This window comes from Saccopteryx leptura, chromosome 4 (genome assembly GCF_036850995.1).
Source record: "Saccopteryx leptura isolate mSacLep1 chromosome 4, mSacLep1_pri_phased_curated, whole genome shotgun sequence".
In the NCBI taxonomy this organism is placed as follows: domain Eukaryota; kingdom Metazoa; phylum Chordata; class Mammalia; order Chiroptera; family Emballonuridae; genus Saccopteryx; species Saccopteryx leptura.
The window spans coordinates 34,696,989-34,724,071 of NC_089506.1; the positions used below are offsets into that span (position 1 = coordinate 34,696,989).

General features: G+C 42.5%; 1 protein-coding gene and 1 pseudogene across 2 annotated transcripts in view; one reads left to right on the forward strand and one right to left on the reverse strand.

Annotated features, from left to right (window-relative positions):
- The window catches only part of PSD3 (pleckstrin and Sec7 domain containing 3), a 597,461-nt gene that overhangs the window by 109,917 nt on the left and 460,461 nt on the right, over positions 1–27,083 (forward strand). The window lies entirely within an intron of this gene.
- Positions 13,014–13,157, reverse strand: LOC136404734 (small nucleolar RNA SNORA48; annotated as a pseudogene).

Consider the following 27,083-nt stretch of genomic DNA (forward strand, 5'->3'; position numbering starts at 1 on the left):
TTATTTACTCTTTAAGTAAATAAAGCCTGAGATAGCAGAATGGGTCTCAGTTCTTTTTCATCGTGTGATTTGCCTTGGTGTTCCCATGACAACGTTCTCTCACTCTTTCTCTCCTTACCGTTTCCGTTGACATTCACACACAGAAGCCTTCTGGATCCTTGCACACGTCCTCCCCTCGTGGAACTACATCCACCGCGGCATCCTGATTGGAGGAAGAGAGCGGGGCAAGCGCGCGGACTGCTTTCAGTTCTGTGTCCCTGTGCCGTGGAGAAAAGCCCTTGGAGTGGGAGCCGAGACACAGGGCTTCTAGCCCTTTCTTTGATTCAAGTTAGCTAAGTAACGGGAAGTGTCTTTATTTTGGATCTTAATTCCTTATCTGTGGTGTGAAAAGATGAGACTGTGGTGTCCTCCCTTCTAGCGCCATGATTCTAAGTTCTTACCAAATCATTTATGCCTATAGTTGTGAAAACTCAACTGAAACTACAGCTTTTGATGACAAATCTCTAAAAGTCCATCATATTTAGAAGCCACTACTGTTAGGAAACTCCCTTATTCATAAAATTAGGACCTCCCCATGATCCAGAGGATAAATATGAACTAAAATATATTTTAAAACATTTTATGCCAATATATACCCAATTTTCTTATTTTGAGTGTTAATTTTTTTTTTTTTTTTACAAAATATTGATAGCATTAGTCAAGTATTAGGTTTTGCCTGAAATATTTGAACAAAAAAACTAAATTGAGTTTTTTCTGACTATACAAAAAAGGAATTGTGTTTTGTCATTTCCCATAGTGAAAGGAAATGAATTTGCTTAAAGGGGCTGTTCTATGTTTTCAGTCTCACGAATCAATTATTCAGCAAAGGGAGTATTGAAAATCACTTCCACTCAGGAATTAAGACCTCACTCAGCTAGTGTGTATCAGTTCCAACAGATGGCCTCAGTTTAACTTGCAAGTTTTGTACCCTTGAACAGATGTATCTTCTATCACAGATTTAGAGAGTTAGTTAGATGTCATGGCTATATGTAATAGAAACCTTCAAGTCTACTTAATCCCAAATGAAGGGGATTCATTAGAAGGAGAACACGTGTGTGTAGATGTAGGGTCTTGTGGACCCCAAGGGCAGAGATGCAGGTGAGCCTCGGGACCAAACGGAATGAGGGCTCCCAAGCACTCAGGTCTCTCTTTTCATCTCGTCTCTCTGTTGCCCTCTGCCCTTCCCTGCAGTCTTCTACATCCACGTCCTCCACTCCCTACTCCACAGGGAGGAAGATGGTCATCTCAATTCCCAAATTTATATCTCTTCTCTTTAGAGATAATTCAGACTAGGACTAGAAACGCTTAGGCATGCTTCCCAATGCCCCTGGGAAGAGACTCTTTGATTGGTGTGGTTTGGGTGTCCACCCAGTTTACTATGGTAGGGCCAGGGCTGGGTGCAGCTCACGAGGTATCATCAGGTCTTCCGAGAGCTCAAAGATGGCCATAACCATGTAAATCTTGGAAAGGGACAGTTTCTAGAACTTGATGGAACATGGAGAGTAGGGGAGCAGGTATGGACAGGGAACCCAATAAATGACCAACAACTTTCAGAGAGTTGTCAACCAAAATTTATAATTGCTTTGCTTAAATATCCTGTCTGAGTCCTCTCAGATTTTAGGGAAGCCAGTTTTTAGTAGTCTTTGGGAAGATCTTTTAAAACAGCCCCCCTAAACTAAGCAATATATTTGAATCAAATTATTGCCTTACACAGTTTACAAATAGATTTGCTTCCAGAATCTGCTAGTGGTTATGACATGGTAAATTTTCTCTTTCAAAGATTCTTTTCCTTGTAGATCTTTAAAGATTCTGCATACTACAAGGTTTATGCAAATGCTAAGTCCTCAGCTGGAAGTGGGGTTCCATGGTAGGCAGGTTCCCATCTTGGCTTCTGCGTGTGATCACTTCAACTTTTTAACAAGTCCCTGGGACTCCTGACCCAGGACTGGAGGTCAAAACAACAACAGAAAAGTAAAGACAAGCCACGTTCTTTAACCAGTTTATACTGATTTCTTCATATAAACCATATCAACAAAAAATGAAACGTGGACAAAAGAAAGAGTGACGGCTCCTTCCAGTTGACCTTGGGCTCCCGCAGGACCGCTTCCTCCGGAAGTCCACTTTCCTTCTCTCTAAAGCAACCAGCCGCTGGGGCTCTTTTTCGGCTGCCCTTTGTGTTGTGCGTATTTCTTGTGATTATTTATTTTAACTTTTGGGGATTTAACTTTCAATTTTCAGGATGTGTGATTTTGTATTAACCTTTCAATGACCAGGTCCAGATTATGTGCCCTGGCATTATTCTAGCATTCATCACTTGAAAATCCCATCTTGTCTGCAAGAAGCTTGGTTCCTCTTCATTGAGTGGTCAGTCTGAGTATATGATGAAGTAACAATTAAGAAGTCACTCTAGGCCCTGGCCAGTTCACTCAGTGGTAGAGCATTGGCCTGGCGTGCAGGAGTCCCGGGTTTGATTCCCAGCCAGGGCACACAGGAGAAGTGCCCATCTGCTTCTCCACCCCTCCCCCTCTCCTTCCTCTCTGTCTCTCTCTTCCCCTCCCGCAGCCAGGTCTCCATTGGAGCAAAGTTGGCCCGGGTGCTGAGGATGGCTCTATGGCCTCTGCCTCAGGCACTAGAATGGCTCTGGTTGCAACAGAGCAACGCCCCAGATGGGCAGAGCATCACCCCCTGGTGGGCATGCCGGGTGGATCCCGGTCGGGCACATGCAGGAGTCTGTCTGACTGCCTCCCCATTTCCAGCTTCGGAAAAAAAAAAAAAAAAAAAAAGAAGTCTATTTGTCCCATGCCATAAGCAAAGAGATCTCAGGAGTTTTATTTGCACTCAATCTTTTTCCATAAAGGATTTCAAGTGCCCCACAACTATAACATAAAAAATAAGTTAAAATAATGGTAAAGGTTACTATAGTGCTAATAAAGAATCAGTTCTAAGAAAATATAAATAGTCTGACCTGTGGTGGTGCAGTGGATAAAGCGTCGACCTGGAAATGCTGAGGTCGCCCGTTCGAAACCCTGGGCTTGCCTGGTCAAGGCATATATGGGAGTTGATACTTCCAGCTCCTCTCCCCCTTCTCTCTCTCTCTCTCTCTCTCTCTCTCTCCCTCTCCTCTCTAAAATGAATAAATAAATAAATAAATAAAAAGAAAATATAAATAAAGGTAAAGATGAAGAAGAGATCAGGTCAAGATCAGGAAAAAAACCCAACAGAATGTGCTATAAAAGCTACAGAGCTGGTATATTTGAAAGTCAAATTTAGCCATGTGCTTACTAGCTGTCCAAACTTACAGAGATGTGGCTAGCTACACAGCTCTGATCATGAGAAGGAAAGGAGAGAGGGAGGGAAGGAGGGAGGGAGGGAAGGAAGATAAGAAGGAAGGAAAGGTGTTTCTTTCACATGTTCCACAGAAATTAATTCTCTTTAAAAACTGAATTTTGCTTGCCCTTTAAAATAACAATAAAAAAATAACAAGTTGGATAAAAACTTTTCTCATATGTGCCCTGACTAGGGGTCAAACCCACAACCTTGGCATATTGGGACAACACTCTAACCAACTGAGCTACCCAGCCAGGGTAAAACTTTTCTAAGGAACAGTTAATATTTACTATTTCACTGTTGCCTTAGATAGATATATATCATAATTTGATTTTCTTGATAATTTAAGTAATCATTGTAATAGTGGTATCATTTGCTGGCAGCTTTAGATCTGTAACACTATTTGCTTCTGTACTCAATGCCTCCAAACAGTCAGCAAGTTCATTTTGCTTTTTAGTAATGCTTTTGTTTCCTCTGTGTTGGCCTCTTCTTCCCTGCTGCCGCCAGCATGCCTACCTTCAACATGGTGTCTACCGCAGGCCAGGACACTAGATAACAGATTTGTTTAAACTGTAAAGCAAACTTGTTAATTATGTAAAGTCAAAGTAAAAAGGGGTTAACTGGCCCATCTAGCATAAAATCTCATGAGTTTTGCCTGACCAGGCAGTGGCGCAGTGGATAAAGCGTCGAACTGGGATGCAGAAGACCCAGGTTCGAGACCCCGAGGTCGCCAGCTTGAGCATGGGCTCATCTGGTTTGAACAAAAGCCCACCAGCTTGAACCCAGGGTCGCTGGGTCCAGCAAGGGGTTACTTGGTCTGCTGAAGGCCTGCGGTCAAGGCACATATGAGAAAGCAATCAATGAACAACTAAGGTGTTGCAATGTGCAATGAAAAACTAATGATTGATGCTTCTCATCTCTCTCCGTTCCTGTCTGTCTGTCCCTGTCTATCCCTCTCTCTGACTCACTCTCTGTCTCTGTAAAATAAATAAATAAATAAATAAATACATAAATAAATAAATAAATAAAAATTTTAAAAAATCTCATGAGTTTTATCATGGATCATTTTATCTTGTTCAGAGGTGATGCTTTTGCTTTCTATGACTAGGGTCACGCTATGGACAAACAAATGACTTCTGGATTGATTCAGTCCATTAATATTTCTTGACCACCAGGTGTATGGCACTGTCCTAGGCAGTGGAGATACAGCAGTGAATAGGACATGCATTCTGGTAGGAGGAGGAAATGATAAGTAAATGAAATGTGGACATCAACCTTCAGATTGTGACAAGTGCTTAGAAGAAAATAAAACAGAAGGGAGGGATGAGGTGAGAGGCACTGAAATGAATAGTTTAGTCTGTATGAGGAGAGAAGGCATCATGGAGAAGGGGACTGAGTTGAATGAGACTTGAATGACAGGCAACAGCTATTAGTAATCAGGAGGGGAAGGTTTCTGGTAGGGTTCGCAGAAGAGTTCTATGTACCTGCGGGGTTAATAGAGAGCCTAAATCACTGGCAAAGTCAGGGCCAGAGGTAGGGCCAGATCACACAGGGTCTCGGAGTCTCAGGTAAAGAGTGTGGATTTTATTCTCAGTATAATGGGGAGCGTTTGGAGAGTTTTAAGCATGAGAGAAAACACAAAAAGTAAGTGAAGGATGGATGCATTTATGAAGTGACTTGCCCACAGTTATCCTGCAGATTAAAGGATGTAATACCGCTGCCTCCCACTTCCTAATCTTGTTGAAGAACCCTTGAGGCATATCACTTAGATCCCTCTGAACGATGGGGAGCTCTGATTCCACCCCTGCCCCAAAGTCCTTTACTAGAGATGCTGAACTAAAGGTCTGATAAATTCATGAAGGAGCAAGGCAGGTGAAGGAGGGGAAACTCCAGTTACTCAAGGACTTGAATTTCCCCAAATGAAACTTAACTCTACTGATAGACAGTAAAGCAGATCCTTCAATATTTATAACCTCAAAGAGTGTGATTATTTGTAGTTATAATGTTTAGAATTTAAATCAAAAAACTTTTTTATCATTACAAAAAGCATTACACTTAATAGGTGCTCCATAAATGTTTCTTACCTTCAAGATCACCTGTGGTAGCCTTACCAGATGGTGCAGTGGGTAGAGCACTGCCCTAGGATACAGAGGGACCTAGGTTCAAAACCCTGAGGTTGTCGGCTTGAACGTGGGCTCACCAGCTTGAGCATGGGATCACTGGCTTGATGGTGAGGTCATAGACATGACCCTATGGTCACTGGTTTGAGCCCTAAGGTCTCTGGCTTGAAGCCTAAGGTTGCTGGCTTGGGCCCAAGGTTGCTGGCTTGAGTAAAGGGTCACTCACTCTGCTGTAGCCCCCTGATCAAGGCACACACAAGAAAGCAATCAATGAACAACTCAGGTGCCGCAACAAAGAATTGATGCTTCTCATCTCTTTCTCTTCCTGCCTGTCTGTCTCTGTCTTTATCTCTCACAAAAAAAAGAAAAGAAAAAAAAATTTTAAAAAGCTCACCTATGGCAAAGCCACTCTAAATGAACTTCTCTTTAATTAATTCCTTCAGTTCTTTCCTCATGCCCTCTAGTCCCTCCATTTCACGTTCTTAAGTCATTGACCTGTGACGCCGTCCAGACTGCCCACTTGTCAAGCAAGGTGGTTGGCACTGTTGGAGTCGATCCAAAATGGAACAGAATTTCAAGCTATCTTTGGGATCATAAGTAGTGCTGTTTTGTGAAAATGTATTTCTGTTGTGGCTTAGATTAATGTTTAAAGAGTTCTTGGGTGGGCCCATGGCCAAGGAATTACAGTAGTATTTCTCTTTGGCTGAGCTTGTTGACCTAATTTTCTAGATCTACTTTGTGAATAATGTTCCTCCAACAGTGATAACTATTCTCCTAAAGAACCAGCTTACTTTATACTTTAAACAATTAAAAAAAAACAAATGTTTTCAAGTTAAATAAATCATTCCTATGTTTCATGCCATTTAAAAAAAATGCTAATAACAAAATCCTTTCTCATCCTCAATCTGTTTTAGTAAGTGAACTTTCCCTTACAGTCCTCTGCTAATTGACCTTCTACCGCCTTTGTGTGCTGTTGTGAACCATGTATGGCCAGTTGTTTTTGTTCATGTATTGTGTTGTTTGTAGCTTCCAAAAAGCTCTTTTGGGGAAAAAAGCATTATATAAATCCAATTAGAAGTAATTGCAGGAATTATACTATTGACTCCCTGTAAGTTACTTTAAGCATTATTAAAAGGATTTATTAAATGTTTCCGTAGGTCCTTTATAAAGCACAAAATAGATGGAAGATCCTTTTTCTGCTCTCTGTAAGCTTGAAGTCTGAGGCAGGCAAGCATATATGCAAAGAAGAATTTTTAGACATATACAAGAAACATCAGCAGCATAAGGGCAAAGGTTGACCACTTTGTGTAATCATCACAGTAGGCCTACAGCGGCGATGGCTGAATAGGAAAGCCGCTCTGGTTACTCTCTGCACGTCCTAACCTGAGAAAAGTCATCATCTCTGTTCCTTTTCATTAGGGGAAGATGCTTAATGGGGATGAGCTTCAGGGGCCATGTGAGTGGAGGAAGGAAAGCTTGGTGCGTGAACAGAATGTAGAGAGGGTTTCAGTTTAGGGTTAATGCCGAGTTCATGGGTGAATTACATTATTCGTTATGAAGTAACCTAATAATTATGTGGTCATGGATACACAGAGTGAGTATTTTCCAAACAGAAAATTAGGATTTCTGGCTTAGAAATTTATACCTTTTATTTATTATTTATTAGAAAGAATAACATGTAATTAAATAGCATATATTTCAGCAAAAAATAAATAAATAAATAAATTGCATCATTTAATGGAAAATTTGAAATCAGATCCAGCAAATCTGGACCTAGAGTGCCATGTGTGTGCATTAGAAAGTGGTTGCATCCTACTAGACCTACAAGGTTTTTCCTTACGCTGGAAGATTTCCTTTCTCAGGTGGCAGGTGGTGATGGCAACTGAATAAAGCCACACTGTAAGGTGTTGCTAAGAGACAGCAGGAACACAGGAATGGATCCTGTAAGCTTGATCAAAGTCAGTGGATCTGAAGCTATTTCCTGGTCAGAGCATGTAGGCGGGGAGGGAGGTTGGGCTTGGGATGCTTCTTTGAATGAGGCCCCTTGTGCGAGGTCTGCAACCTTGCCATCGCACAGGAAGGACTCTGCTCTTTGGACAGTAGATCAAAGCAGGTGATCCAGGTTGGGAGCAAGTAGAGTGTGACCCCTGAACAAAAATGAGGTTTTGTAATTTGTGACACTGTAACAATACATCAGTTCACAAAAGTAATGTTAGACAGGACAAGGGTCTCAGGGGCTGGGCAGTTCTTACCAAATGCTCTTCTTGTTAAATGTTAAAATGAAGCACAGTATTTTTGCAGACACAGTTGTAAACAAGATGAGTTTGACAGGCACCCAACTGGATAAGTGTAGCCAAGTGCAAAGAAGAAATGGACAGGTAATTAGCCAAACAGTGTGTGTAAGCCCTAGCTAAGCCTGGGCTGACAGGTAATTAGCCAAACAGTGTGTGTAAGCCCTAGCTGAGCCTGGGCTCTAGGAGGTAGAGTTTTGGATGTGAATCCCAGCCCCCACCCCCCCACCCCGTCTCCTTCACTTGCTGCAGGTAAACAAAATTACCTAATGACAACAATGTCTCATTCTTGAATAGAGCACCCCAAACAATGAACCCCCCTTGAATCTGGTAACAGAAATGTAAAGATTGGTTTTTCTTCCGCTTTCCCTCCCAGAAAACAGGTTTGTGGGGCCTTTTAGGCAACTTAGTCATAAAAACCTGCCAAAGAATTTGTCATATTAATTTTCCTCTCTTTGCAGGCTTGGGAAATTTCCCTTCTTTGCAGAAGGGAAATGTCTTCTTTTTAAATTGATATTTAGGGAGAAAGAGAGAGAGGGAGAAAGAGAGAGAGAGAGAAACATCAATTTGTTGTTCCACTTATTTATGCATTCATTGGTTGATTCTTGTATGTGCCCTGACCAGGGATCAAACCTGCCACCTGGGCGTATCAGGACAACTCTCTAACCAATCGGCCTATGCTGAGGGGGAGAGTCTCTGTCTTAAGAAGAAATGGGTTCCTATTTATTAAGAGCATGAAAAAGAACAAACTAAGTTATTGGTGAACTATGCAGCAGTTAGCAAAAGCCATCTACATGCTCAGAGAAAAAGAGCCATTTTATTATTTGTAATAACATCCCATTAAAATCTAGCTCCAAATTCCAGTCCTACTGGACTAGCCTGAAATTCAATCTCAGATGTCCTCAGGGCTCCCAGTCCACTGAAGTTGGGCCAAGGGTCAAGAAACTTCCACGATATGAGAGCACACATGAATTCCTGATCCGCTGTTCCTTCAGCACATGCCAACCTAGCCCCTGGTAGAAGAGCACAGACCTGGAGTCAGACTCCAGGTGTGAGTCCTGGCTCTGCCTGCCCCTTCCTGGCTGGGCAGCACTTACTCTCTCTGTACCTCAGTTTCCTTACCTGTGAAACAGAGGTAGATGAGTACCATCTGATAGAAAACCAGGATTAAATGAGTTCTAATAGGTGAAGTCTTTGGACCCATGCCTGGCACAGAGCATGCCGATGCTGGGGGGGCTTCCTGCTTTGGTCATCAGTTAGTTCTCCATCCTTGCTAACCTGGGCCAACCTGCCTCCCATCTTAGGCTGTGAGCTTGCTAAACTAATAGCTCTGCTGATTCTGGGGTCTGGACCCCCCATGCCCTTCTGGGAGAGCAACCTCTAAGAAGTATACAAGTTAAGAGGAGACATGGGAGGTCAAGGGTCTTCTCTCTCTTCTCTATGCCTGAGTAAAGATGACGTAGATGACGTTTTCATACCCTCCCCAGCTCCAGATATAAGACAAAAGTTGTTATTTTCTTTGTTTAATTATAAATTCTGTTATCTATACCTAATATATGAATTCTGTCTGAAGTCATCATCCACTCCAGTGCAGAACTGGTGGGGCCTTGAGAAAAAGCTTAGCAATCTTCAGGAAAACAGAAGAGGGTTCTCTGTAGTTGGGAGAGGAAAGGCATGTGCCTCCGGGTCCTCAGGCAAGGTTAGAAAGTGGGAGGCAGGATTATTGAAGCCTGTAAAATCCTGGCTAGCTGTTTGCAAGTTATTTCATAAACACACTGGCCCTTCTCTTAATTTTTGCCACTCTCCCACTTAAAACTTTCCCCAGGACACTGCCTCTGAGCAGCTCCCCAGGATTCACTTCTTACCCTTTCCAGGCTCAAGCCAACACCCTCATCTCCCCGGACACTTGGTACAGCATTTTCTAACAGAAGGGAAATGTCTTCTTTCTTAATTGATATTTAGGGAGAGAGAGAGAGAGAGAGAGAGAGAGAGAGAGTGAGAGAGAGAGAGGGAGAGAGAGAAACATCAATTTGTTGTTCCACTTATTTATGCATTCATTGGTTGACTCTTGTATGTGCCCTGACCGAGGGTCAAACACACAACCTTGGCATATTGGGACAACACTCTAACCAACTGAGCTACCTGGCCAGGCAGAAGAGAAATGTCCTGAAGAAACTGTGTATTTTTGACACATAAGCCTCCCCAAGACACAGCAAAGGCCTTGTCTTAAAGGGAGGGAGGCTGAATAAAACCAGGAGAAAATCCACAAGTTCACATTAATGAATTATTTTGCCACTCAAGAATTATTTAGAACAATGTACCGATGCTATATTATAGAATTGTATAGCTGAAACCTATATAATTTTATTAACCAATGCCACTCCAATAAATTCAATTTAAAAAATGATTTAGAGAGGTTTCTAATTTTTAGACCACATTCTACAGATAAAACGTCAAGACCACATCTGCCTAGACTAGGTAAAGGAAAGAGTTAGAGAAAATTTGGATTTTACAAACACGTATTGATAAACCATATGGGGATACTGGGTCTCTGGATTCAATGTCCTGGATTCAAGTTGGCTTGGTTCATTCCGGTGTGTCCTCTCTTTTTGTGTTGGGGGGGACTGACAGCGTTTATTTATACTTGGTTCTCTTTCACTGGAAGGCAGGATCCACATCTGCAGAGCCTTGCACGTAATGGGGCATAATTTGTTGAATTTTGCAGAAGTACAGCTTCTGCCCAAGCACTTCTGCTGAGTCTGGTTGGCTGGCTACTTGGCTGGCCCCTTCTTCCAAATCTCCTATTCCCTTTCCTTTCCCTTCCCCCATAGGAAGAATGAAGCTTTGTTCCTAAGTTATTTCAGGCAAACTAAGCCCTTGTAGAAACTGCTTCGCTCAGTTTTTATAGGCCAGCAGATCCCACAGCATGTACAAGATTTATCATTCATATTAAATTGAAAAGCTCCCCTGTGTAATTCTTTCAGCTGTTGTAAAGATTTAATGACATTTGCATTCAAGCTGCTAAAAGTAAATAATTATCATGCTGGGTGGCTATTCTTCTGTTGAGTTTAGACAGTTTTAAGCAACTTGCTTTATGTTAGCTTGACATTAAGTCAGGGTGTGTGAATAGCTCCCATCAGAACTGCGGGCTGAATGTGATGGGAACGTAGACATTTCTACAGAATTATGAAGCATAACTAGGCTTTGGGTGAGAGGACTCCAAGGACAGTGTTAGGAGATGGAAGGGGTTTTCTGGAATTCTTAGATGTTTAGACCACTGCTTGAGAAGGAAGCAAAGGTGCCTGGGAGGAAGGCCCCAGCCTTGTTCTCATCGTCACAGCGAGGCCAGCTCCAGATGTCACCACACCAGGCACTTGGCCCGCCTTTCATGCCAGCTCCTTGTCCCAAGCCCACTTGATATGAGGAAGGAAGGTTACAGTGAGAATTAAAGACTGAGCCTGACTCTATTTAAAAGGAAGACCCTGACCTTAGCTTCAACTCTGCTGTTACTAAGTAGCCCAGGGGGCCACCCACTCTCCCTGGGTGCTCTGGGGGTGTGGCAAGTATCCCCCCTTATGGAGGCTGCAGAGGGGACAAAATCAGGGGACTGGCAGTCAGCCCCGTAGTCCCAAAGCACGCTCCTGAAACACAGCCGGATGAACTGAATTGAACCTCTGGTCGCTTGGAAGATCATTATCTTGTACATCATTAACAGAAAGCGTTTCCCACCTGCCTAACTGACGGAGGGACTCTCCCCGTCCTCCAGGTGTTCCGTGTTGGAGAGCTGGAGGGAGACGTCTGCAGCCGGCACAGAGGACAGAATGCAGAGGCAGATGCCGGGAATAGTTCCTCAAACCGGCCAGGAAACAGGGCTGTGTCTGCTGAGCCCAGCAGTCACCCAGTTGGCTCCAATGGGGGGACATGAGTCATGCAGAGCCAACTGCTGTGGGTCCCTCTGGAGCAGCCCCTGCCTGTCTCACCCGGCCCTACTGTGGGTCACCTCAGGTCATGAAGCAACAGCGCTTGCTGCTGGCTCGTGAAACCCAAGGGAAGACTCTGCCTGGACCTCCCTACTGTAGTCCCACCTTCCAGTTCTAGCTGCCCATTTTTGTGGGATTTCCTATCCTTTCACAGGCTCTTTGAGGTACGCTCAGGAAAGTTACGATCCACACTTTGAAGCCTTAGATCACAGGGGCAGAGTCCTCGGGCTTTTCTCGTGCCCTTTGGGTGGGAGGTGTCCGGAAAGTGTGGGGTCTCGCGGTGCACTGATAGCTTTCACTTTCCTTCTCTCTGAAATGAATGAAGCTTTGGATGCGATGACTCTGGAGTTTCTCCCAACTCTTACATTCTGTGGTCTGCTGAGATAGAATAAGACTTATGAACACACTGTAAAGCCGAAGAGGGTTGGTGTGGGGCAGCTAGCTGCGTTAGGCTTGCTCGCGGGACTACCAGCTGCAAGCACTCTGCTTGATTGGTGCGTGAGTGCGTGGCAGTGCCACGTGTGTGTGGCCTCTGTAGGCCTGTGGGGGATTGTGGATGCGTGGATTGTCTGCCCACCACTGTGAGGGACCATTTTGCTGTTTGTATGCCTGAGAGGTGGCTTCCCCTGCCTGTGTGCTTGTCCACCGTTATGAGACTATTAAAAGGAATGGCCCAACCCTTTCCCGCTCCACGGTTTTTCTACCGTCTGCCCAAATCCAATGTGAACCTGCCTGGCCTCGGCCACTGGCATTACAGTAAGGAAACCTTAGATAAGCACTACGGTAATTATTATTAATAGGTTTTCCTCTGAATGATATCACAAACGAAGGCAGAGTACAATATCAACTTCTCTCGATTCATAGTTCCTGGAAATTGACCGATTTTAAAATATGATAATTACATGTATGTTCAAAAAAGTCATCTGTCTTATAGCATCAGCAATTAACTTTCACTCATTTAACAAATATCCATTTTTAGGCTCAGTGCTAAACACTAGCATTATAAAAAAAAAAGACTTTTTTTTGAAGAGTGTATAATCTACCTAAAAAAATCAACATTGAATAAGCAATTAAATATATAATGAGTTTTGCAAGGAAGGTCAAGATGCTACAGAACTGTGTAACGGGGTACCTAGCCTGGTTTAAATGGGTAGGAAATGCTTCCCGTCAGGAGTGACTATCCAGGTTAAGAACAGCTAACACTTATGGAGCAACTATCTGTCATCATTATGTGCATTATTTTATTTATTTATTTTTTATATGCCCTAGGCATGAAACAGCTCTGGCCACCAATACAGGCATCAAACTAGGATGAACTAGGGCTGAACACCTGCTTTGCCCCTGACTGATATAAGAACAGCACCACCAATCAGGTGCCTCCTTGCCCATTGCCAGGGGCTTATGTGCATTATTTTATTTACTCTTCACACGAACTGCATCAGGTAGGGTCTATTACTGTTTCTATTTACAGGCAAGAGAAATCAAGCACAAGAGGAGAGAAACGTGACCGTCGGAGAGGACACTGGGATCTGAGCGTGGGGAGCTGTACCCCTGGCCCCCCACGGACTGGGGTAGCGGGGAAGCTGAACAAGCCCTCAGACTAAGTCGGGTCAGACCCTGCCGGGCTCGATGTTCTGTGTGAAATTACGCTGGAGCAAAGCATCAGCTGGTCACACATGCATTTGGAAGGGAGTTCTCTTGTCCCTCTGTCCCTTAAGGTAGTAGTGTGTTTGCGAAAGCAAAACCAGCTGCTTTCTAAGTCAGAAAAGAGGGAGGCGGACAGTTTATATGCAGTCAGAGGTATTAGGGTTTGTATTAGGAAATTTATTAGGAAGTAAATTTCCTCAAAATGAATCTACCTGTGGTCTAACTGTCTAGTAAGCATTGAATAATAAAATTCTGTAATGATTTTAATGAAAGTTTACCTTGTATCTATCAGGTGACAAACATAATGGGTGTTCACTGTTTTAATAGTAGACTAATCCTAGCTAGTCACAAAGGCATGGATTCTAACAAGTTCTTTTTCTCAATCCTTGGAATTACATGTTTAGAGAAAATGTAGGGAAAATAAGGAAATATTATAATGGTGGGAGGGAGGAATTTTATTCATGACATTTTAAGCAGGGCTCTAAAAGGTTTAACTTGTACATTTCTTAGCTAGGGAGTGACATAACGTTTGGAGATGGGTTTCCTGGGCAGCACTTAGATTCTCTCAGTATTATTAGAATGTTTCCACCTTAACTTAAAAGAAGCAATTTAAGCATGCCCCTGTGCAACAATCCTTTGGCTGTACACCAGAAGCATCTTTAATTATTAGGAATCGCATGCTAGTCAAGCTTAATGGACTAGAATTCAGCTGTCTGAAGTTTTCAATTAAATTGAATTTATTTTTGTATTGGATCTAAGGTTTAAGCGAAATTGCTGGATTATGAAGCATTTTTGAAAAACCCAACTCATGTATTTTAAGACAAAGGACTGTCATGCCAACTGTGTGCCTCAGGCCAGGACTCTGTGCACTTCAGTTCTGCTACACTTGGGGTTAAAATAATAAGCTTGGAACTGAGATGGACCTGGCTGAGTGTCCTTGTTATACTCATGATGTGTCTTCAGGCAAGTTATTAAATTTCTTGGTAGCTCAGTTCATTCGTCTGCACAAAGGGGATACTAATGCCTGTCCCGCTGAAATGTGAAAAGAATCAAAAGGGCTTGTACAAGTAAAGCAGAACACCAACTCAGGACAGGTGTTCAGGAAACGAAAATCATTTAAAATCAAGGTTTAGCCTGCCCCACCACAATATTACCAATAATCAAACATGACATTGCATTTGGTATTCTGTACTAGCTGACAGGAAATTACGACTTCATTTTTTCAAAAGTTATTTTTAACAATGACAGTTAAAATTAAGTTTTCTTGTGAATCCTTGGCAAATTCCAATAAAAATTAGCTAACTGGAATGATCGGCTTAGAAAATATTCAGGTTAATAAAAACTCGATTTTTCTTTTATTCAGGCTATACTGTTTTATCTACAAAGAAATAGGAAAACCTTTTAGTCAATATAAGTGCCAACTTTGATTTCAGCAAAGTTTAAATAAACTGCTAGATAGAAAATAGTGGTTTTTTTCTCCTGCCCTTTTAGACGAATTCTGAATTCTTCAAATCTCACTGTTTCACATATGCCTTCTAATTAATTTCTTTATTGTGCTTTTTGGTGAATACCATTTAGCACTTTCACTTTTGCACGACTCATTTTTTTCTTGCCTGGTTTTGAATTTATTTATTTATTTATTTAGCATTTGGAGCAAAACAGATTGAATCAAATAAATAGAACTGCAAAAAACTAATTTTTTCAAATGTGGGCCATAGCGTATGTATATAGTAACATATATGTGAATATATACACTAGTCTATCTAATTGGTCAATATGAATTTTGATGTAATGTTTTCCAAAATGATAGGCTTTAGGTACTAACACAATTTTTATTATGTCCATTTTAAAACTTATATATTTTAATATTTATATATACCTTCTACTTATAGGAAATGATACTAGTTTGCCATTTATTTCTCATTTATAATTCTAAAGATTCTTTTATAAATTATTTAAGTAAAAAATAGTAGGAATTGAACAGATGGTATTCATATGCAACAAAAGTTGGGCAGAGGATGTGCGGGGTGAAGCCGAAGAAACAGCGGTACACTGCTGCTTGTACCGCGTGACTCGGCAAGTCACCTTACTTTTCTAAGCCTCAGTTTCCTCATCTACAAAATGAGCAATGGACCTGATGATCAGCCATAGGCTGTAAGCATCCTCAACTTACAGACCCCATTTGACTCTTCTTTCTCTCCCAACCCCAACACAGCGAGAGGATCACCACAGCGAGGCTCAGTGTATGACTATAGGATTCAATCAGCTAACTGATATCCCTCCAGTTTGATCACTCTAGGGTCCCTTAAGTCTACAATAATTAGCATTTTTTCTTTTAAAAAAATATTTATTGAGCTTTAGTGAGAGGAAGGGAGACAGTCAGAGAGAAAAAAATCAACTGTTGGACTTATTCCACTTATTCATGTCATCATTGGTTGCCTCTTGTATGTGCCCTGACCGGGAATTGAACCCACATGTGGGGATGATGCTCTAACCCAGGGGTCAGGAACCATTTTGGCTGAGAGAGCCATGAACGCCACATATTTTAAAATGTAATTCCATGAGAGCCATACAATGACCCATGTACTTTATGCATTGTCCAATAAAAATTTGGTGTTGTCCCGGAGGACAGCTGTGATTGACTCCAGCCACTCGCAACCATGAACATAAGCGGTAGGAAATGAATGGATTGTAATACATGAGAATGTTTTATATTTTTAATGTTATTATTATTTTTTTTTATTAAAGATTTGTCTGTGAGCGTTAGGCTCCCAACCCCTGCTCTAACCAGCTGAGCTACGGGGCCATGGAATTAGCCTTCTCATCAGTTGCATACTTATAGAGATACATTGTGTAGCTACAAGCTTGAATATTTGAACAATCCATTGAGTTCATTTGTGCCCTGAACCTGTGAGGTGCAATGAAGGGAATGAGAGAAGTGCCAGAGGTGGTGAATGTCCCCAGGAGTTTACAGATCCCTCAGGAAGACACTTAAAGTTAGGCATTTACACAAACAAATAATAGATGTGGCGAGTTTTACCCAGGATGGGCAGAGGAAAGTTGTCAGTAAGGTTTGGGGAGAAGATGGGATGTGACCTTGAAGGAAGAGGAGTATAAAATAAGATGTAAGAACTTTCTAAGCTGGGTTAGCATGTGTGTAATGTCTGCGAAATGGTGTTTTGGGGTGCATAATTTAACAAATTCACCAGCAAACAAGCAAAATAGTATTACCTGTCACTCCTGATTCAAGCACAGTATTTGCAATCTAACATACTTGTTGGTTGAGTCATTTTGTTAATTTTATCTTGTCACCAATGGTTAAATTATTAGCCATGTTTTTTTTTAATTTCCCAAAATATTCTTTAACTATAAGGATCTTGACCAACTAGATTATCTCTTTTGCTTGTAAATTTTTTTTTATAAGTGTGGTTGTGTGTGTGTGTTTATAAGGACTGCCAAGTATAATTTCACTTAGTTCTTTTAAAGAAATTCTGTGCTGTTATAGAAAAATGGGAAAGGGTGAGGATAAATGAGGCATGATCAGGTGCCACTGATGGGGGCTGGCCCCTGTCTGTTGCCTGCAAAGTATGCCAGGCTAGGAAGAAAACCCGGGCTAATGAATGTGCCTGACTGTGTTTTGTAGCTGTATGAAAGGGGCAAAGAGAGGGCCCGTCAGAGCAGGTAGAAGCCAGGAGCCTTCAACAAGCAGCTGTTGTTACCTTGCCAGAGAAGATACCTAGATAAGTGGGGACAGGCACCTTCTGAGCCACTTGCCATTCTTAAGCCTCAGCCCTGGCATGACTGCCGGTTTCCATGTATCACCTTTCATTTCCCTCTTTTCTCCTGCGGTTAACTTTATAATTGAGGGAATCAGAAAAAGTCGACATATCAATGAAAAATAGGTATGACAGTGAGACACTTATCAGCTGGGCTTCATAGTGGAAGCCTCTTTCACACCAGCAAGATCTATTGACATGTTAATATGTTAGAGTTGATATATGTATAAAATTTATAGATCTCTGTGACTATCAATAAATGGACGCCAATAATCCTAAAAGTGAAGCTATAGATATCTACATCTTGACAAGTAAGAAGTATTAATAGCAAAATCTCTATACAGATATTCCTAAAGCTACTTCTTGGAAACTCGATTAAATTTTTAAAGTGTGTGTGTTTTTAAAAATTGGTTTTGAGTCACCTAAAAACATATGCTACTTAAACCTCCCAACTTCAAACTCTATTCCTTCAGCTGACATGACTCACAAATAAGGAAGAAAACATCGCCACAAAACCTGAGGTTTTAGGGAGTTAGGGTCCTCTGAGCATCCTAACAATACAAAGTTTGGCATTTAAAACATCAGTGACATTTAGGGCTGCCTTTGGTCAAAAGCACTCACCTCGAGTGCAGATTTGACAGCCACCCATGCCGACTTGCTAACCCATCAGTTCTCATTGCAATTGCTTGGGATGCAGGACCGGGCATGGAGCCAAACCAGAAGTTCCCATGGATGTAGGAGATGGGAGCCAGCCCCATGCAAGTGCCCTGGACAGGAGGCTAGCCTCAGAGAGCCGGGAAGGTGGGGGAGGGGAGGGGAGGGGAGGAGAGGGGAGGGGAGGGGAGGGGGGAGGGGCTCTGCAGGTTAGAAAAAAAGAAAATGACCCAAGAGACAGGAAACCTTAAACTTTGTATAAATTGTTCCTTTCCTGTCTCTCCTTTAGTTATCTCCATAATCTATTTCCCTAACCTTTCTTCTTTCTGTTGTGAGAGTTACTAGAGGTTTCTACTCATCACTTTGCACACATAGGACATTTAAAACATTTTTTCTAATAACCAATAATAAACTTGCTCCCATAATTTCCCTACCTAGGTACTAGAGTAGGAGGAGGAAGAGGAGGGATCTATTTGATCTCATAAAATACTCCGCCTCCTCTGATACTGGCTTAAATCCTAGATTTTTCTAAAAGCCTCACTCTCTCAGGTGCCTGCTCAGGCTAGGTCTTGTTCAGGAGCCGCTGCTACTGCACTGAGGGAAAGAATGAGTTGCAGAGCTTGGCATGCCTGTTTCCTGTTCTTCTCTTTCTCTCTCCATCCCCCCACCCTTTGAGCTGTACCCTCAGTAGGAGCAGCAATAGAGCTGGAGAGTAGGGGACTATCTTCTCAGAAAGGTGAAGGCAGTCAACGGAGTCCAAGAGCCTGGGTGTGGTCTCTCCCTCATTGGTCTCTGCTGGGGTGCCGTTCCCTGGTCTGGTGCCTAGTGTGATGACGCAGGCTCAGCCACAGCTGGGTGCTATTTGCGTGGGGAGAAGGGCCCATGACTTAGTCTTCAGTCATTTTGTTTTTCAAGGTCTCTGCTGTAGTGGAGATTTCAGTGTAGGTGGCATGCAGAATTTTCATGGACAGCACTGAGCGCCAACACAGCTAACCAGCCCAAAAGATCAGTGAAGGGGACCGACTTCCCTGTGGCTCTTGCCAGCAATACACGCTGTATCCCGTCAGGCTGGGCAGCTCTGCTTTTCAGGGTGATCTCAAGGGCAAGCTGTTGGCTCCCATCCCTCAGTTAGCCTCAATCTGGGAACAAAACCCAGCTGGGTTTTGCCTGATCACCTAAGCCACGGAGAGCCAAGATGGCATTGTTCTCACTTTCTCTCTTCTAAGTGTGCCCCACCCAATGGTCCCCTCTCACCCACTGGCCTAGGGACTAATGAGCCACTGGCCCTCAGACATATTTAGATAAGCAACTGACGGTTCTCTAAATTCCAGAAACAGCTCCAAGTTTCAGCAGATATTTGTACAATGTGTTTAATCACTCCAATTCAGGGTAAGTGAGGGGGTACTCTTGGTATTTCAGTTAAACTTAGCTGGTAGAGTAAATGACACTTAGAAAAAATATCATAAAGTGAAATTGACTTTTGTGTGTGTTCAGTTCCATGAGTTTTAATGCACACACACACTAATTTGTATGACCAACCCCCACCATAATCAGGAAATATAATGTTTACGTTATCCCAACCAATTTACTCTGCTACCCCTTTATGATTATCTCTTCTCCCCACCCATACTCCCTAGAAACTACTGATCTCCAATACAATGGTTTTGTCTCTTTAGGAAAGTCATAAAAATGAAATTATCATGGAACTTTTCAAGACTTGCTTCTTTCACGCAGCAAACCTCAATGGTTTTGAGATGAAACCAAATTATTGCACATGTCCATGTCCACAGTGTGTTCCTTTGATCGTGGTGACCCCTACACAGATGTTCTATAGTTTCTTTTTATCCATTCACTCTTTGGAAGACATTTGAGTTGTTTCAAAGTTTTGGAGATTATGAATAGAGCCTCTGTGTGAACATTAGTCTTCATTTTTCTAGAAAAAGTGCTCAGGAGGAAGATTGCTGGGTCATATGATAAGTGTATGTTTAATTTTATTTAAAAAAACTTGACAAGCTGTTTTTTCCAGAATGGCTTTCCCATTTTGCACTCCTACCAGCAATGTATGAGATGTCTTTCTCCTCCTTCTCTGTTAGGGAGTTTCACTGCCGCTGGCAGGTAGTGCCACTGTGTTTTATATTTGCCATTCTAATATGTGTACAGTGGTGTCTCCTCCTGGTTTTAGTTTGTGCCTCCCTAATGGCTATCCTTGTTAGTGAAGTACTTGTTCAGGTCCTTTGCCTACTTTTTTCCTTTGCCCATTTATTGTTGGGGTTTTGGTTTTTTTTGTCTTTTTGTTCCATTCTGTGTGTTCTATGTCTATTCTGAATAAAGAATATGTGATAACTGATTGTCTGATATGTGGCTTGTAAATATTTTATCAATCTGTGCATTGTTTTTTCCATATTCTCAATGGTGTCTTTCATAAGACGAAAGTTTATTTTTTTCAACTTCAATGAGCTTTTAATCCTCTAATTAATTCACTCTTCTGGGTTATCCAAATACATGTTCTGAGATGCAATAGTCTACAAGATTTTCTTCTAATGAATCCCACTGGGACCTAATGGAAGCCTCATAGTCCCCTTAATTGGCGTGTTCTACATGAGAAGGCTTAAGCCAACTGTCGGGACTAGAGCGTCCTCCCTCTGCTAAGAGCCTCAGTCCCTGATTTTGGCAGTGATTTACTCCAACAGATGGTAGATGGGCCCATCATCGCAGTGACTTGTACACTGTTCTGACCTGCAGTTTCTGTGTGTGCATCCATGGCTGCCTCTGCCACTTGGTTGTGAGCTCTTCAAAGACAGGTCTGTGGTTTGTCCGTCTTTCCACCCCTCCCTGGCAACTTGCCCAAGGTGGATCCCCCAACACCAGCACTGGATGCCAGATTTAGGGAAGGAAGAGCAACTCTAGAGCTTTCCTGCAGGAGGGGAGAGGGGCGTCACACACAGCCGAGGTTCTCAGCTTCAGCCCCGGAGCTGGTAGCTTCTGACCCTGTCATCCCTCTGTGCCTGCAGCGGAAAGAACTTTTCCAGTCCCTCAGTCTTTATTCATGCAACTTAGGCATTGTTGGTGCCTGTGATGTTCTAGGACCTATGGCAGGTGCTGGGGACACTCTGGGAACAAAGCAGGTGTTGTCCCACCATCCCTTCTTGCAGCTGGCGGCTAGATTACTAGTTTACTATAAAAGGACAAACCTCAGGAACAGCCAGGTAGAAGAGCTGCCCACCTCTCCGTGTGCTCCTCTCTCCCCTAATCTGCATGTGCTCACCAACCCAGTGATCTCCGAACCCAGTCCTCGTGCTTTTTATCATTTGATGAACTATAATTTATCACTTTTTTTTTATAGATCTTGCTTATGGACTATTATGTAAAAACAACTCTTTTCCTAATCCTATGTCACAAGATTTTCACTTGTTTCACTTCTAAAATTTTTATCTTTGTAAGTTTTACATTTGGGCACCGTCCTCTCTGCTGCCACCAAAGGAACACCGGCCACAATTCAGCTTAGTCAGCTGACATCAGTTTCTCTCTCTAAAATGTCAATGTAGTCCAACCCTGTTTCTCCTTAGAAATATATATATTTTTTCAAATGTAAACAAAATTAACCCTTAACTCTGAAAAGTGTGCCTACTTGAATTATATAAGCACTGGGAAAATGACTACAACAGCTTCTTGTAGTTCCTGTCCATCAACAAGAAGCAGTCTCACTGACCCTTCGATTTCCATGCTGTGGTCGTCTCCCTGCTCTCAGTTCTCAGCCCCAGCCTGGACCTTCACCGCTGGAGGAGAGCGGCTTGCACATCTCCTGCACTCTGTCACTCTTCCCTCAGGCCACTGGGGACAGGTTGAGAAAAGGCTGACAGAGGACCGGACAGTCTCTGAAACTGGAACCCATCTTCCCTCCTGCTGGGGAGGAGAGGACACAGTACCCTCTACCTTCTGGCCTCTGGGGAGCAGTGATAATTACAATGCAATCTGGGCTTTCAGGAATGACCTCCAGGACTGTGGTCTGGAGTCCCCAAAGCTTTTTCTTCCATTGGGCTCCTCTACTTAGCATATTTCCCCATGGATAAGACCCTCCCATGGATAAGACACATCTTAATTTTGGATCCCAAAATTTGAAAAAAAAAAAAAAAAGTATTACATGAAGTTACTGAACTCAAGTTTTATTCATCATAAAATTCGTACAACTCCTCTTCACTGTCAAAACTCCCATCCATTAGTTAATCCTCATCTTTGTCTGATGGCAAATCACTGTCTTCAACAATGAGCTCAAAAATAAGCATGAAAAAGTGGGAAATGCAAATAAAAACACCCTACAACTACTGTATAAGATGCACCCAGTTTTTAGATCCCAAATTTTTTGGAAAGAAGTGCATCTTATACATGAGGAAATACAGTATATTTTTTCTGCCTGCCCTCAGCTTTAATTTTTTTCTCCTTGCAATGTATGAATGTGAGAAAAAACGAGAGACGCATTAGTTAGGGGTATCAAATGAGAAGGTGGCCTTGTATTGAGAGAAAATAGATGCCAACTAGTGGCTCTCAGTGTACTTACCCACTGCCAGACATCCTGTCCATGCAAACCACCCACCAATGCATAACACTGCCTCGAAGGAAGCCTTCAGAATTTCTACAGATTGCAGGAGACACTTTCATAAATAATGAGAGTTTTCTGGCTTCTATAGGGAGACTGCTTGGCCTAACAGTGTTTTCAGGAAGCTTCAATCCTTTATATACTGCCTTCATATTTGTTTGTTTTTTTATTAAGTAAATATTCCTGGAGTCAAACTTTAATGTTCTAATTACATGTTTTCTAATACATGTTAGAGTAAGTACATGGCTATCAAATTATCAGAATCTCGGAGGTAACACATGGGCATCAGTATTTTAAAGATTCCTAGGTGGTACGAAAGTCTGGTCAGTGTTGAGACTGTCTGCTTTTTAGAGGGTCGTTGTGAAAAGAAGATCAGGTGTTGTACGTGAATGCCTACCCCTTTGGCTGGCATGTGAACATTGACTGTCTTACATATATATATACTAACATAAATGGGTACTTCTCTATACCTTTCCACTTACCAGAGGCTAAAAACAAATTTCAAATTACAAATATATGTGCTTTAATAAGGTGGTATATTCTAAATATAAGCTTTCACTGGCTTCTACCAGTGAAATCATGTACATTCTGATTTTATAGTACTGAGAGTATAGTACTACTTACTCTGCGGTGATTACGTATAGAGTCCTTTCCTGTAGAAGAACAGTATCCCTGTTAGGCAGGTGGTTATAGGGCTCGATGACAGGAGTTCTGTTGGCCAGAAAGGCCAAGAAAAGTTTTTCCTTTGACGTGGCATCAGCCTCTAGATAGGTAACAGTGAATAAAAGAGACAGGCTTTTTATCCTCTTACAATTTATGGTCTAATGAGAGAAAAGACCACATGTAAAACAAACAAAAAATAGAATGACAAATTGAAGAAAGTACTATAAGGAAAAAGAGTAGAGAACTGTGGGTGACAATAATGGGAGGAAGGTGTAAGGTAATCCTCACAGTCAATATCTAGAAAAGACTGCTCTGAAGTGAAAAGATTCATGACCGAGACCTGATGGTTGGAAAGAGTTTCACCAACAGTAGAAACAGAGCATTTCTCTAGGGATGCAAAGGTCCTGAGGCTGGAAGAGGCTGGGTGAATATAATAAGGATTGAAAGAAGGCCACTGTAATGGGACCTCAGGAAAAAAACAGGCAGTAACCAGTTTACTTACTTGTTAAGTATTTGGTTTTATTCCAGGTGCTATGGGAAATCACTGAGGAGTTTGGAGCAGGAGAATACTATAATAAGATACATATTTTTAGATCACTCTCACCACTGTGGGAAAAACAGACTGGATATGAGCAAGAATGGAAGCAAGGAACACAGTTTGGAGGCTTTTCGGTGGCTCAGGAGAGAAATGATAGGAAAATGAGTATGAAATACATTGGGGAGTAGAATTGACCAAAGATGGAAACAGCATGGAAGACTGGAATGAGGGAGAAGGATGACTCCTGAGCAGCTGGGCTGTGGCAAAGACTGCATTCAAATAAGCTGGGGTGTGGGTGCCCAGGCGGTGAGTTAGAGCTCCTGGGATGTGTCAAGTCTGAGATGGTTCTGAGTTCATCCGAAAGAAAATGGCAGGGAAGACATTGAACCCTGGAGTGAGGATGGGCCGAAGATGGAAGTTCAGGCATCATCAGCATGTTGGAGATATTTAAATCAGCAGATAGAGATGCGATCACTCGGGGGGAGAGGGTAGGGAATAAAGAACGTAACAAAGCATTGGGCCTGTAAGACATTTAGAGAGCAGACAGCAGAGGAGTCCCAAGGGCCAGGCACAGAGACAGGCCAATCAGCACAGCTGCCAGTGGCAATCCTAAAACAGGGTCCTGGAGACACCACACTGGATTATGCAAATGTTTCATCTGGACCCAGAGGAGGGGTCAGGACAGCAGGAGGCTAAGGCAGGAGTGGCTCAGGGTGGTCGCTGTTTACAACTGGAAGTTAAATATTTCAAGATTTTACCAACTGGGATAGCCAAACTGGTACCGACCAGTTGAGTATCAGTCCTAGACCTGGCAAAGGAACACAGAAGGGGTCAATAGAGGGGTGGGCAATTTTTGGTGTCAGAGAAGCTTGAAGGATTGTGTCTAACGTGGTTGAGATGAGGCAACGAGGAGACCTTGACAAGAAAAATTTCAGTGGAAAGATGGGAATGATGTCAAATCGAGCGAGTTGAAGAGTCAGTGAAGTGCAGTGTCCGTACACAATGCTTCGAGAAATGTGGCTATGAATGAGAGAAGAAAATGGAGGGTGGAAAGGGGGGAGTATCGAAGACACAGTAAAATACGTTTGCATGTGCCTGACCTGTGGTGGCGCAGTGGATAAAGCGTCGACCTGGAAATGCTGAGGTTGCCGGTTCAAAACCCTGGGCTTGCCTGGTCAAGGCACATATGGGAGTTGATGCTTCCAGCTCCTCCCCCCTGTCTCTCTCTCTCTGTCTCTCTCTCTCTCCTCTCTAAAATGAATAAATTAAATAAAAAAATAAAATAAAATAAAAATAAAAAAATACGTTTGCATGGCAGTGAGGGCAATACAGGGGAGTGGGTACTGGTAATGAGAGTCGAGGACAGAACCAAGGGGCACAGTTTTGAGAAGGAGAGGGGTGAAATCGCACCAGCAGCACATCAGAAGCTAGCAGGACAGATGAGTGCAGAGGCAGGCTGGCGTGCAGGTTGGGTGGTGGCACGATGGAAGAGCCTCGCCTTGTCTGAGAGCTGACACTGGCTAATGTAGAGCGATCCGAAGCCCTCACCAGCAGCCTGGGAGATCAGGTGGGATTTGGGGAGCCAAACTAGCTTCCACCCAACTGCTTTTTGTGAATTTTCACACAGTGAATTCCTTCGTTACATTTTTGTATTTGTTTCATTTTATTTTTGTCTTTGTTCATTTGTTTTGAATCTGTGTGACCGAGGAAGGGGTTAGCAAGGGATATTCAGGTATATTTGAGCCAGCTAGATAGTGGTGTTCCCTCAGCTTCAGAATACGGAAACTAGAAGAGCAGGGAAGGGGTCTGGAACAGCTGGTGAGAAAGCCAGATTGCTAATGGAAGAAGTGTAGAGACACAGGTGTGTTTTGGAGCCTGAATGGAGTGTTTGCTATCTGTTGAAATTTGAAAATAATGGCAACTGCCTTGCTAACATGGACTGCACTTAGCCAGTCTTGGTTTGCCGGTGCATTTTTCTGGGCTGTGAGATTGCAGACGTGGAACCCGTCCAATCTTTCCATCAGGAACCTTCTCTTTACCTTGTGATTGTACAGGGAGTCCATGGTCTGGCTTGCTTCCATTCTGCTGAGAGGGGCTGTTCCAAGATAGATTTTAGATTTAATACAAATATTCAGACACCCGGATTCTGCCTGGACCAAGTAGTCAGGGGATAGGAGGTTCAACTATCTTTATTTGCAGAGCTGCGCCATAACTAACTGCCCAGAGGCCACAACAGGTTTCTTTTATGGCTTCTGAGTGTCAGATTCTGTGTTGAAATAATATCTTTTGTCTGCTTTCATTTGAAAAAGATGGAAAGGAAGGAAATTATTCCATGAGACAGTTGCTATAAATGATAACATTTAAATGAGATTAAAAACTCAAAGAACAGCAACAAGGGGCACAAGCATTTAACATGGAGGAGAAAAATTAGACCAAGACACACAAATTTTTAAAGATAATACAATTACTTTTCAGTAGGATGTCTCTTTCATAAGGAACGCAGCAGCATTTTTAGTAGGAGAGCAGATGATTTTGAGAAGCAACGTGCTCTCTTGCTATGTGCATTGGTGTGGAGACCGGAAAATTGTATTGAATTCTGTATCTACCCTTGCTTAGTGGAAACAAACAAATCGTGTTTGCTTCCAGTCATGTTTAATGTAATCTGAATACAGGAAAAGCAACCACTGAGAAGATTAAATCTCTGTGTCCACAGGTCACAGAATGGGGTGTGGATTCCATCGTGTCTAGGATTTCAACATACTAGTCCTAATTGTACAGTTTTGCTTTGTCAATGCCCTTTATCCCAAGCACCAACTACATTTCACCTTTCTGAACGCTTTTTCTTTTCTCGCTATCTTGAGATTAAAATGCATAACTTAGTCTTTTCACCCCAGGACTAGTGATGTAAATGAAAAACGCTACAAGTCATTTAGGGAGTAGAAGTATCATTATGTATGAACTGCCTCTTTGGCTGTTGTATTAGTTAAGCTAGGCCAAACTGAGGGCCTCAGCTGTATCTATAAAGTGTAATTGCTCTTAGAAAAATCTGAAGCAAATATGGCATAATGTTCAGATTGGATAAAGCTGGATGTTAGCCTGAGTGTTCAACATATCATTATCTATCTTTGTTATTACATTCGAACTGTCTTTCATAATCTTTTAAACTAGACTCATTTCCTCCTACTCCCTTCCCCTATCACCCCCTTCCCAAACATCCTGCAATCCCCAGACGAATATCTCAAACACTGGTCCTGAAAGGAGAGACATTTTCCCTTCTAGTTCTTAGGTAACGCCCCTGAGGCAGTGCAGAAAGGCTGCCAGTGGGAGGAGGGAGGCGCAGGGCACAGGTGTTAGACTTCCAAGTGAGGAGCAAGTGGGGGGAGAACAGGGGCCTGGAAGTTTATATGAGTTGTCTGTTTTCACAAACACTGCAGGCAAGAACGTCTTGGATGCA